Below are 14,719 nucleotides of genomic sequence, written 5' to 3' on the forward strand. Positions count from 1 at the left end.
ATGTAACGACACCAAAATCTCATTTTAGTTTTGGATCCGAACTCAACCCATTTGAGTGGGAAGTTAGAACTGGAGTGTGCGCATGCGGTCCTAATATAGAATGTGTACAGCTGTGGAGAGTGCCCCTAAATTTTAGAATGGGTGTTCTTTTCTTTACTAAATAGATAACCCCTTAGTAATTTTGAGGGCATGGTTAGAAGAATGTACTTGTGGAAAACTCTAGAAAATCTTGAGCATGGATTACACGTGTTTTATCAAAAGAAAATTTTCTTTAAATACCCAAACTTAACTCTTCTTCTTATTTTTCTTCTTGTTTTACTGTATTCACTTCGATTTGAGCCACGAACTTAATTGAAATCAAGTGAAGAAAAGAGATCACCTTGAGATTTTGTTGATACATTGGGGAGCACTGGTTGCAATTGAGGTATGGGTTTTTCTCTCAATTCTTCAATTGACGTTTTCTTTTCTTTTGGTTTTGAACTATGGTTTCCAATGGTGTTAATGGATATTGCTAATGCTAATGCATGTTTAGTATTATTTCCTTTTGATATTTCGCGGTTTTTGGAAACCAAAGAATGGATAATTGCCATTTCATCTGTTTTTGGTGTTTGAATAAATTTTTGTTGAATTTCTGCGCCATTCTGAAATAACATGAAAAATCCCTAAATTTCTTTTTGTTGGTGTCTTAGTTGCCGGGAGTGAACTTTGAATTTTTCCTTCCATCTCTAAATTAGTTAATCATTTTATGACTTGATTTGAAAGTCTTATCATTTACCGTATGGGTTGGATTAGTGATTGGGTATTTGGGATTTTTTCTTAAACTGGAAATTTAACAAACCTTGTCAACAAACCCCTTTCAAGTTCTCCCTGCTTTGATGATTTTTGCAAGGCAATATTAGTCGGAAATCTTTTTTTTATATGCTTACTTTATTGTGGATAGTTTCAAATGTCGTAAATGGTTTTATAAAGATTGAAATGTTATGCAGCTTCCTACTATTGATTTGCATCACCAATCAAGTCTTTGGATGGATTTTCTTTAAACCCATCCTATTAACTGTTTGTGAAAATTACCTAATGAAATTCCTCTTTTTGTTTGAAACTTATCACCTGAGCTCCAGTAGGAGTTGATGCTACTTTTCTTAATAAACCTTGAATTTGCATTTTCAGTATTTGAAACTTCCCTCGTTAATGATATTTATGACTTCTGACTTGTATTTAAACGTCCTTCACGTTCACATTTTCAACTCCACCAGTAGCAAAAAGGTTGAATTCGTAAATAACCCTTTGTACTATGTACCCTTCCAACCTTGCATTTTAAATATTTTAAACTTCAGCTCACGTTTTGTCTTATGACGTTATCTTAAGTGTCTTCTTCAAAGCCCTGTTTACACATCTCAGTTCAATAAATGGTAGCTTTTTCGTTCCATTATACCTTATCTTGTGTTATTTGAATCAATTTGGAAATTTTATTCGCATTTTACTTCTCTGATAACTCTCGGTATCTAGGACTCTAACTTGCTATGATGGAATTTCCAGTTTTGTGACAAAATGCGAGATTTTGCCATGTTCAAGTCAGACTTGTATCAAGTATTTTTCTCTCGTGGATATGCGTTTGTCGATCATCTTGCTATTTTGTTGCAGCTAATATTTTAAATTTATATTGCCGCATATGGACTTGTATTGTTGAGCTGTTGTTTTTAGAGCTATCGCTTGAACGTGATGTGAGGATAGAAACTCTACTTTAGGAACGTCGGGCCTAAGTGGCACCCCACCACCTCGGTGGCAACCCGGAAGATCGTTGCGGCAACGATGGATGGTAACTAGAACTACCCTGACGGTGGCTTTGGCCATGAGTAGTATAGTAAATTCATTTAAAGCTCTAAATCTTGTTTGAATGGAATTTGCGTAAGGATTTCTTTCTCTAAATTATCATTTTTGCTACTCCTTGTTTGCGCATTTATATTTTCATGTCGATATTATTATTCTGCTGTTGTACCCTCTACTGGGCATTCGCTCACCCCGTTTTGTTTTGTTTCCCCCCCACAGAGTACGAAGAGAAGTTGTTGCAGTAAGCCGGGAAGAGCTTACGGCAGGCTTTAGCGTTTGGAAAGTTAGTATTTTTTTAGTTTATGATATTGTATATCACAGGGGTATCTGGGTAGTTAGTTTGTGTTTTAGTCCCATGTTTTTTATTTACTTTATTTTGCTGTTGGGGTCTCTTGCAGACTCAATGTGTTTTGTGAATGAAACTTGGTAGTGAAATGAAAGGAAGGTCTTACCTTTAGGTGTCTAAAGTACCGAATACATGGCTCATATCTTGCTGGAAAATCTAAAAATTGCACATGTTTTGTTTATACATTAATACCTCTTTAGATTTTCTATCTTAAGTTATTGCTAGTTCAATTAATATAAAACCATCAGGTGATGCTAAGTGATGATCTTGTATTGTTTAAAACTATAGAACTCTCATTTTGTTGTATAAGACTTACGATACATAGGATGTGCATATACTTTTCCAATATTTTAACATCTTTGTTTCTTCTTTTGGGATTATTGACTTAATTGCCTCTTAATAACTGTGTTCTCAACTGTTAGATTTTGATGAGTCCCCTGAACCACTTTCTCCAAGCTTACTACTTGCTGGTCAGATTTGTTTGTTATAAATTCGTGATTGCTAAACTGATTTTTGTATGGTATGATTTTACAAACCTTTTAGCTTCAAATATCCTTGTGGGCATTTTGTTAGATCAACTAAAAATGATGGATTGATTTCATCCCATGTTTTGTATCCGAAGCTTAATTTAAATCCAACATCTTGAACTGTTAACTTACATTTTTGTGTGTATATAACATGATGATTTTATTGCATTTTTTACTACTACAAAATAATTAGAAAACGGGTCAGTGCTGTTGCAATACATTTTGTGTCTTACAAATTGCGAGTCTCGCTTCTCCTTGTTGCTAGATTTCTGAGTAGAGGTTTATTTCATTTTTATTTTATTTTTCCGTGTGACATGATGGGAGGTTTGTGCTTGCCAGTCGAGTCGGATTCCGATTCGGCGGAAGCCAAAATTTTCTGTCCGTTACAGTTGGTATCATAGCAAAGGTTCTGACTTACCGGGACTGTGTTTTGTTTTCATGTTTACTAAATAGTTGACTTTCCAAAGATTCACCTATAGTGGCATGTTTTGATTTTGGTAAAAATCATAGAAATATTCTAGTATGTCGCACTTCAGTCTGTATTCGGTGAAGGAGAACTTTTCTTTTTTGTGCTACTGGTTTGTTATTCTTAGTACTGTGTGAATTTGACTTTTCTTAGTTGTGCTACTGATTTGACTCCAAAGTGGTTGGAATGTAGTAATCTTGTTTAAACATGTCCTTGTTTTTCCTAAGGCGTTTCATTGCACAAAATTTTGAAAGTGTCTTGCTGATTTTGGGGTTGGGAAAACTATTAAGATACTGTGATATACATATCATTTTCGTGTGTTAGTGATGTACATTACTAACCAGTTGTGAATCTAACACGTTTCCTTTGTTTCGAAGACGACACTGTGTGCGAAATCCGTAGCCTCGAGCTTTGTAAGTAAGAAGAACCTGAACGAAAGGACAAAATACCTCAAGAACATTTAGAACAACTGGTAGGTTCGATTTTGTAATTGTCGTTTACGTTGTTAGAGACTGTGGGAAGTTGATTACATCTGAAGACTCGAAGGATCTTTTTTGAAAGTTAAGGAAATTGAATGGATATCGGTGAATCAGGCTGCATTGTGTTGTGTTGAGAAGAAGGTTTCTTTTGTGATAGCATATGACAACCGTGTATTCGTTCAAGCAGAGACTTGCAGCCGAACGACGACGTACCTTACGTGGGAAAACCCTTGCGACGATGAAAGTAGTATGGCTACATCACCCTTTTGAAGACGCAACTTGGGAGTTCGAACTTGACGTGCAAGACAACTACCCGAAGCTATTTCTAGGTATCCTTCTTAGCTTCTTCGTTTAATTTTTGAATTTGGGGGACCAAATTCTTTTTTTAGTGGTTGATGGTGTAACGACACCAAAATCTCATTTTAGCTTTGGATCCGAACTCAACCCATTTGAGTGGGAAGTTGGAACTGGATAGTGTGCGCGTGCGGTCCTAATATAGAATGTGTATAGCTGTGGAGAGTGCCCCTAAATTTTAGAATGGGTGTTCTTTTTTTTACTAAATAGATAACCCCTTAGTAATTTTGAGGGCATGGTTAGAAGAATGTACTTGTGGAAAACTCTAGAAAATCTTGAGCATGGATTACACGTGTTTTATCAAAAGAAATTTTTCTTTAAAGACCCAAACTTAACTCTTCTTCTTATTTTTTTTCTTGTTTTACTGTATTCACTTCGATTTGAGCCACGAACTTAATTGAAATCAAGTGAAGAAAAGAGTTCACCTTGAGATTTTGTTGATACATTGGGGAGCACTGGTTGCAATTGAGGTATGGGTTTTTCTCTCAATTCTTCAATTCACGTTCTCTTTTCTTTTGGTTTTGAACTATGGTTTCCAATGGTGTTAATGGATATTGCTAATGCTAATGCATGTTTAGTATTATTTCCTTTCGATATTTCGCGATTTTTAGAAACCAAAGAATGGAAAATTGCCATTTCATCTTTTTTGGTGTTTGAATAAATTTTTGTTGAATTTCTGCGCCATTCTGAAATAACATGAAAAATCCCCTAAATTTCTTTTGAGGGCATGGTTAGAAGAATGTACTTGTGGAAAACTCTAGAAAATCTTGAGCATGGATTACACGTGTTTTATCAAAAGAAATTTTTCTTTAAAGACCCAAACTTAACTCTTCTTCTTATTTTTTTTCTTGTTTTACTGTATTCACTTCGATTTGAGCCACGAACTTAATTGAAATCAAGTGAAGAAAAGAGTTCACCTTGAGATTTTGTTGATACATTGGGGAGCACTGGTTGCAATTGAGGTATGGGTTTTTCTCTCAATTCTTCAATTCACGTTCTCTTTTCTTTTGGTTTTGAACTATGGTTTCCAATGGTGTTAATGGATATTGCTAATGCTAATGCATGTTTAGTATTATTTCCTTTTGATATTTCGCGATTTTTAGAAACCAAAGAATGGAAAATTGCCATTTCATCTGTTTTTGGTGTTTGAATAAATTTTTGTTGAATTTCTGCGCCATTCTGAAATAACATGAAAAATCCCCTAAATTTCTTTTTGTTGGTGTCTTAGTTGCCGGGAGTGAACTTTGAATTTTTCCTTCCATCTCTAAATTAGTTAATCATTTTATAACTTGATTTGAAAGTCTTATCATTTACCGTATGGGTTGGATTAGTGATTGGGTATTTGGGATTTTTTCTTAAACTGGAAATTTAACAAACCTTGTCAACAAACCCCTTTCAAGTTCTCCCTGCTTTGATGATTTTTGCAAGGCAATATTAGTCGGAAGTCTTTTTTTTTTATATGCTTACTTTATTGTGGATAGTTTCAAATGTCGTAAATGGTTTTATAAAGATTGAAATGTTATGCAGCTTCCTACTATTGATTTGCATCACCAATCAAGTCTTTGGATGGATTTTCTTTAAACCCAGCCTATTAACTGTTTGTGAAAATTACCTAATGAAATTCCTCTTTTTGTTTGAAACTTATCACCTGAGCTCCAGTAGGAGTTGATGCTACTTTTCTTAATAAACCTTGAATTTGCATTTTCAGTATTTGAAACTTCCCTCATTAATGATATTTATGACTTATGACTTGTATTTAAACATGTCCTTCATGTTCACATTTTCAACTCCACCAGTAGCAAAAAGGTTGAATTCGTAAATAACCCTTTGTACTATGTACCCTTCCAACCTTGCATTTTAAATATTTTAAACTTCAGCTCACGTTTTGTCTTATGACGTTATCTTAAGTGTCTTCTTCAAAGCCCTGTTTACACATCTCAGTTCAATAAATGGTAGCTTTTTCGTTCCATTATACCTTATCTTGTGTTATTTGAACCAATTTGGAAATTTTATTCGCATTTTACTTCTCTGATAACTCTCGGTATCTAGGACTCTAACTTGCTATGATGGAATTTTTCCAGTTTTTTGACAAAATGCGAGATTTTGCCATGTTCAAGTCAGACTTGTATCAAGTATTTTTCTCTCGTGGATATGCGTTTGTCGATCATCTTACTATTTTGTTGCAGCTAATATTTTAAATTTATATTGCCGCATATGGACTTGTATTGTTGAGCTGTTGTTTTTAGAGCTATCGCTTGAACGTGATGTGAGGATAGAAACTCTACTTTAGGAACGTCGGGCCTAAGTGGCACCCCACCACCTCGGTGGCAACCCGGAAGATCGTTGCGGCAACGATGGCTGGTAACTAGAACTACCCTGACGGTGGCTTTGGCCATGAGTAGTAGAGTAAATTTATTTAAAGATCTAAATCTTGTTTGAATGGAATTTGCGTAAGGATTTCTTTCTCTAAATTATCATTTTTGCTGCTCCTTGTTTGCGCATTTATATTTTCATGTCGATATTATTATTCTGCTGCTGTACCCTCTACTGGGCATTCGCTCACCCCGTTTTGTTTTGTTTTCCCCCCACGAAGTACGAAGAGAAGTTGTTGCAGTAAGCCGGGAAGAGCTTATGGCAGGCTTTAGCGTTTGGAAAGTTAGTATATTTTTAGCTTATGATATTGTATATCACAGGGGTATCTGGATAGTTAGTTTGTGTTTTAGTTCCATGTTTTTTTTTACTTTATTTTGCTGTTGGGATCTCTTACAGACTCAATGTGTTTTGTGAATGAAACCTGGTGATGAAATTAAAGGAAGGTCTGACCTTTAGGTGTCTAAAGTACCGAATACATGGCTCATATCTTGCTGGAAAATCTAAAAATTGCACATGTTTTGTTTATACATTACTACCTCTTTAGATTTTCTATCTTAAGTTATTGCTAGTTCAATTAATGTAAAACCAGCAGGTGATGCTAAGTGATGATCTTGTATTGTTTAAAACTATAGAACTCTCATTTTGTTGTATAAGACTTATGATACATAGGATGTGCATATACTTTTCCAATATTTTAACATCTTTGTTTCTTATTTTGGGATTATTGACTTAATTGCCTCTTAATAACTGTGTTCTCAACTGTTAGATTTTGATGAGTGCCCTGAACCACTTTCTCCAAGCTTACTACTTGCTGGTCAGATTTGTTTGTTATAAATTCGTGATTGCTAAACTGCTTTTTGTATGGTATGATTTTACAATCCTTTTAGCTTCAAATATCCTTGTGGGCATTTTGTTAGATCAACTAAAAATGGTGGATTGTTTTCATCCCATGTTTTGTATCCGAAGCTTAATTGAAATCCAACATCTTGAACTGTTAACTTACATTTTTGTGTGTATATAACATGATGATTTTATTGCATTTTTTACTACTACAAAATAATTAGAAAATGGGTCCTGTGCTGTTGCAATACATTTTGTGTCTTAAAAACTGCGATCTCGCTTCTTCTTGTTGCCTCTTAATAACTGTGTTCTCAACTGTTAGATTTTGATGAGTGCCCTGAACCACTTTCACCAAGCTTACTACTTGCTGGTCAGATTTGTTTGTTATAAATTCGTGATTGCTAGACTGATTTTTGTATGGTATGATTTTACAATCCTTTTAGCTTCAAATATCCTTGTGGGCATTTTGTTAGATCAACTAAAAATGGTGGATTGTTTTCATCCCATGTTTTGTATCCGAAGCTTAATTGAAATCCAACATCTTGAACTGTTAACTTACATTTTTGTGTGTATATAACATGATGATTTTATTGCATTTTTTACTACTACAAAATAATTAGAAAATGGGTCCTGTGCTGTTGCAATACATTTTGTGTCTTAAAAATTGCGATCTCGCTTCTTCTTGTTGCTAGATTTCTGAGTAGAGGTTTATTTCTTTTTTATTTTATTTTTCCAAGTGTCGTGATGTGATGGGAGGTTTGTGCCAGTCGAGTCCGATTCCGCGGAAGCCAAAATTTTCTGTCCGTTACAAAAAAAACCAGTCAAAAGTACTGTTTAGTCCAACCCGAGTCAACTAGGTACAGATTAGTCCAAAAAAGATACAAAGACATTAATATCCTTAACATGTTTTTCTTAATCCAAACTTGTTGCGAATTTAAACCGTTATTCTTCTCAATACCTAAACAAAAACTGGAAGAAAAAAAAACGATCTTTTTTTCAAAATAATCATTTAACCGAGAGAAAAAGAAACATAAATTAGTGAAGATTCAAATCAAAACCCTAGCTACGGATGAACATCGCAGCAGCAGTAACATCATGGTGAAGAAAATGCAACAACATAACAGTCCAGAATCATCAACTAAATCGAAATCATTGAATTAAAACAAATCAGTAACATCATGGTGAAGAAAATGCAACAACATAACAATCCAGAATCATCAACTAAATCGAAATCATTGAATTAAAACAAATCAGGAGCTTCAAAGAGAACAAAACGACAACAAACATTAGATTCAACATCTAATCAGGTAGCAAAAAATCCAAAACCATCATTATCTAAAAGGAAATCGGCGATTGAAGAGAAATCAAGACCTTCAAAGAAGAAAAAACAACAATAAAAGAAAATTCAACATTTATTCAAGTAACAAAAGGTAAGATCATCTGCTACTTTCATATATTGGACTGTTATGTGTGTACGAGTGCTATTTTGTTAGATTTGTTGTGATAGTACACATATATGTACGCCAACGTGATGTTTCAGGGATGTATGGCCTGTTACGTGTGTATGAATGCTATTTTTGTTAGATTTGTTATGATAGTGTACGGATCTGTACGCTGGCATCCTGTTTCCGGGATTATGGCTTGTTATGTGTGTGAATGTTGTTTTTGTTTGCCTTTTTGTGATAGTGTACAGATTTGTACACCACAGTGCTGTTTCAGGGATGTATGGACTGTTATATGTGTATAAATGTCGTTTTTATTAGATTTTTGTGATAGTGTAAAGTTCTGTACACCGCAGTGCTGTTTCAGGGATGTGTGGACTGTTCTGTGGGCATGAATGTTGGTAATGTACATATTTGTTGTGGAAGTGTACATATTTATGCATTGTAATGCTATTTCAGGGGTCTATGGATTGTTATGTGGGTATGAATGTTGTTTTTGTTAGATTTGTTGGAGTTGTGCACACATTTGCACAACAACATGATATTTCAGGGGTATGGACCGTAATGTGAGTATGAATTCTATTTTACTTAAATTAGTTGTGGTTGTGTGATAAGTGCATATTTTATATATTTTTAGTGTCAATTTTTTGCTCGTAATTGTTTATGTTCTTGCATATTATTGTATATTACGTTTGTTTTTCTCTATTTGTGTTTTATTAGATGAATCATCCAAAAGAAGTTGAAATAGCTACAAAAGTGTAGTCACAAGTGAAGAAGGATCAAAAATCCAGTGGAACTCGTTCAAATGGAGGATTTCTAGATTATTGTATATTACGTTTGTTTTTCTCTATTTGCGTTTTATTAGATGAATCATCCAAAAAAAGTTGAAAATAGCTACAAAAGTGAAGTCACAAGTGAAGAAGGATCAAAAACCCAGTGGAACTCGTTCAAATGGAGGATTTCTAGTCATTATTTTGTAGAGGACAAAAAGACGAAGTCAGTGGCAAATGAATAGAGTCATTCTGAGTTTGTATGAAGAAGTTATGAGCAAAACAAGAACTTGGAAGACTTAAAGGGCAAATGGTCAATTTAAAAGGCAGTGCTGTTGGCACTCCACTAGGTTAAGGGGTAGCCATTCTGTTAAGGGGCAGTCAAGTTTCAAAGGAAATGCTAATTGCAGTCAGGTCATTTACTTGGGGGGAGACAAGGAATTTAAATGTTATTAAAGGCAGACGATGGTTTCACTCAGGGCAGCCGTCATCTTCTTCGCTCTCACTGGAAACTTGTGCTGCTGGTACCAGTTCACGGCCATGGATACTGTTCGCTCAATCTTCGTGGTTAACCATGTCTTAGGTGGTGATGAGGGTCTCGTAGGTAATGACTGAAGGAGCAAAACAATGGTGGACGCTGTTATGGTGATGGTTTATTGATATGGGTGATGATAATGGAGTTTGGTGTTACTGCCATTGATGGCCGTGGTGAAGACTGAAGAGCTCGTGATTCTGGAAGTTGTCGGGTCAGGGAAGATGAAACTCATTTGGCAGCGGTGGGGTTTGATGGATTCATCCATGAAGTGACAAAGAAGACTGCATGCATGAAGGAGACGAAGATGGCAGAGAATGTTAAAGGGTATTTGTTGCCGTTATTGATGGTATGGCAAAGCTCGGGAAACACAGAGAAGCTCGTGATGATCACGTTGGTGCTGCGATGGGATGAAAGAGTAGTTGCTGCCATTGGCAGTGATAAGAAGGCTGAGAAGAGCTTGACGGTGGTCGACATAAGATGAGGGAGTAGAGTTGTTACCAGCGTTGATGAGGGGAGTTGATCAACGAAGAGGATGAGGTAACGCTGTTCACCTCAGTTAAAGTTGAGAAGGAGGTTTCGAAGTTGAGCAAGATACGAAACTGACTCTTGACCGAGTATTCAGTTCAGATAAGTATGCTGATGAACGGTGAGAGAGTTTACCTCCCGGAGAAGTTGTCTCACGCGGTGAAAGGTGGGGATTTGGTACAGCATAGAATATACAATTGGATGTATAGCTAGCATTACAAGAAGCCGCACTCCGTCCATTATAGGGTCCTTCTAAAGTCTTTTCCAACCAGAAGCCGTAGTCATTGTGTTAGAGTACTTTGTGAAACATCGAATCAAAGACATAAGTTCTGAAACTCTATGTGAACCGACTATGCGTCCTTACCTAAATAAGGAATTCTCGCGCACGATAGGTTTCTGGAACCTATATAAAGAGCAGTAGCCGGAGGTGGAAGACACAACTTTCGGCGGAGAAAGAAACACATAAATAGAGAGAGGAAAGGTTTTTATTTTATATCTTGGGGTTTACCCCATTACCGGGAAACCAAGCTATATTCTTCTTATATATATATATATATATATATATATATATAGCTATTTTCTTTTTTTTTCTATATATATTTTTATGGATTTTAGTAAATCCATGTGTAGCTAAATTTTATTGATCAGGGATGATTTCAAAGTCCTACGTAACTAATTCTTTTTACGAGTTTATTTTAAGTTGATTTTTCTTGTCGATTGTCTCTATTGTTTTTATCGTCTAAGATTACTGTTGGGTTATTCAATTGGCCATTTGAATTAACCTAATAATAATTCTTCTACTAGTATTGGGATTGGTGATACGTTTAATAGTCACTCAATTCCATACACAAGTAGTACATCGCAAAAGCTGACAGAGGGATTCTGTTAAGCAATTGTGTATAGAGATGACACTAGTAAGCAGGCCGAGCTTATGTGTCTGATGCTAGGATCAACCTAATTCACAAAACGCAATGCATTCGATTGGGTTACACATTGAGAGCTTATTCATGATGGCTCAGATGGATAGAATCTGGTAGTCGAGCGCTTCCGTATCCAGTGACAACAGGAATTCCGGGGATAGCATAGCTTGTTGCTATTCTACGGTTGGTGACAATAGAAATTTTACAAGAGATAAACAAGTACTTTTATTAAGTTTCTGTTCAGTGGCGGCGAATGATTCGTTAATCATCTTTGCTTTCTTATTATCTTTTTATTTTAATCAAACAATCCCCCTTGTCTTTTATTAGTTTGCCGAACTATATAACATATCAATTACACAACTCTCTGTAGGAACGATCTCTTACTACCGCTATATTACTAGTTAATTAATGGGAAATATCTTGAGTAATTTGTCGCACTTACGATACGCATCACTGTGTACAGATTTGTATACATGTATGATAACTTAAGGATGTATGGTTTATTTCGTGGGCATTCATGTTGTTTTTGTTAGATTACTTCAGAAGTGTACATACTTGTACGCCGATGTATCATGTCATGGGAAATATGACCTATTTTGTGGTTTTGAATTTTGGAGGTTTTCCATTTCTGTAGGTGTGTACATACTTGTACACTGTTGTATCATGTCATGGACATATGTCATGTTTTGTGTGAGCATGCATGTTGGATTTGTTAAATTTTTGTAGTTGTGTACATACTTGTACACCGATGTATCATCTCATGGGAATGGACATATTATGTGGCTTTGAATGTTAGGTTGTGCCATTTCTATAGGTGTTTACATACTTATACACTCATGTCATGGGCATATGACCTTTCTTGTGTGAGCATGGATATTGGATTTGTAAGATTTCTGTAGGTGTGTATATACTTATACATTAATATGTTATGTCATGGATATATGATCTTTTTTGTGAGTACGGATGTCGCGATTTCTATAATTTCGAAGTTGGATTTGTAGGGTGTGCATATTAGTACACTAGTAAGCTATCTCATGGATATATGGCATGTTTCATAATTTTTGAAGTTGGATTTTTCTGATTTTTATAGGTGTGTACATACTTATCGGAGATGGTAGCATCAGTTACTGCAGAAACTTGTCGGTGGTCCTGCCAAACTATAGAATATCGCAGAAGATAAAGCATACCAAGATTAGCATGAGAGTAAGAGAGCAACAACTTGGTTTCTGTTTAAAACTTGCTTAAATTTTTTGTAACTTTCTCAAACTTTTGACAACTATGTTTCTTAAATTTCTTAAACAAGTATTATTACTAGTAAACCTTGTATAAATCTTATTATTAGTGTGAATGATGTATTGAATGCAGATTTGTGTCATATTTACATGGTAGATTACAGGTAAAAAAAATCATGTGTACATAATGGTGTACATGAAGGTGCACATCTATTGACATGTTAGAAAATTAAAGTGTATATGATGTTAAACATGTACTGATATATTAGAAAATTATTCATACCCGCAGAAATAAAGACACATGTATTGAAGTAAAAACCAAACTAGATTCTTAAAATAAATAAGATAGTATCATCCATTTTAACAAGCTACATGAAAACAAAAAGTACAAAGTCGTAAGAAAGAAGGGTAGTAAAGAAAAAAGGATAGTAAATCATCAAGGGAGGGGTAAGTAAAGCACTCAGTGCAGATCATATGTATTCTTTACTTCTCCCTAACAATTTTATTGCATTGAGTTCTTCGTCTTCCAAATGGAGTCCTGGATATGGGACTAATGATCATCCATAAGAGCTTTTACCTGTCTCTTAGACATCAATATGATAATATTCAACCTGGAAAATAAAACATAAAACACCAATGAAATGATTTGGAAAAAACAAAACACCATAAAGTTGCGGAACTATGCGCAGATTCAAAAACAATAAACATGTGTGTAAATATGTGTGCATTAAGAAAAAGCATGTGTACAACTATGTACACTTAGTTGCAGAACTATCCACATCTTCAAAACAATCAACCTGTGCACATCCGTACCCATAAAATGTCATATATAAATGAGACAGGACAACGTGCACCATTTTATACACACGTATACAACTTGAATCGTGTACCCAAGCAACAATATCACTACCCATATTGAATAAAATCATTTTGAGTTTATGAGTCCCTAGATTTATAACATATTAAATCAAATAATATCTAACGAGTTTGAAATGTGACATATCATCTGCATCATTACTAGGGTGAACTATGCTTAAAATAAGATTTCAAGTTCAATTACGAAGGTAAAGAAACTTACCCTAGTGACATCCACCATTTATAAATAGAATAATCAAGAGGTAATCATCTCTGCATTGCATCCATGTCCAAAAATCTTCATTAACTGCGGCCAAATGATTCATGCACCTGTTACAAAAAAAAAAAAAAAAAAAAGTCAAGGTGGATAAGGGTAATAAGTTCTATATCATTAATAATCAGTATGTGTACAACTATGTACACATTAACATTAACATGTGTACAGACTATGTACACACAACAACATGATCCCGACAATCTTAAAATCGAAATAAACTTCAAAATAATCATTACAGAGCATACAGGTGTGCAAATATGGACACCTCTATAAAAACGTAACAAATTTTAGCTTCCATACTCACATGAAAGACAATCCATTCATCACCGAGCATACTAGTGTAAAAACATGTACAACTCTACAAAAATGAAAGTAATCAAACATCCATACCCATAAAACAGACCATCTAATTATGAGAGAGCACAACGGTGTATAAATATGTACACAACTACACAAATGGTGTACAACTACAAATGGTGCACACCTTCAAAATCCAATTAATCCAACATCCATACCCACAAAACATAACATAAAATCATGAGATATCACACTAGTGTATAAGTACGTACACATCCACAAAAAAACAACAACAAAAAAAAACATTCATTCAAACAAAACAACCCATGCATTCATCACACATAAATTTTTAGTGTACAAATGTGTACGCATTTACCAAAATAGGACAGAATATTCACCATGATTCAAAAACAGCATATTCTCAGACATGGTTGATACCCAATATATTACAAAAACCATATATCAAAAAATATACGATGTACATTAAAGTGCATGCACATGCTATACAAACTGAAACATATATTAGTGTACATACATTTACACCTCTACAGAAAACTAAAACATTCATGCACATCTTATGCAAATGCTAGCATCATACCCACTGGACATGCCATGCATTCATCAAAGAGCATTCTGGTCTGCAAAACATTTACA

General features: G+C 34.9%; 1 long non-coding RNA gene across 2 annotated transcripts; it reads left to right on the top strand.

The window, feature by feature from the left end:
- Positions 1-331: 331 nt before the first annotated feature.
- On the top strand, positions 332-6,901 carry LOC113297491. Of its 2 annotated transcripts, XR_003333506.1 has the most exons (3): positions 332-1,816; positions 2,047-2,110; positions 3,544-6,901. It is a non-coding gene; the product is annotated as an uncharacterized LOC113297491 (long non-coding RNA). The 2 variants fall into 2 exon arrangements; XR_003333505.1 differs by having other exon boundaries at positions 332-2,110.
- Positions 6,902-14,719: the final 7,818 nt, after the last annotated feature.

This window comes from Papaver somniferum, chromosome 7, assembly GCF_003573695.1.
Source record: "Papaver somniferum cultivar HN1 chromosome 7, ASM357369v1, whole genome shotgun sequence".
Taxonomy (NCBI): domain Eukaryota; kingdom Viridiplantae; phylum Streptophyta; class Magnoliopsida; order Ranunculales; family Papaveraceae; genus Papaver; species Papaver somniferum.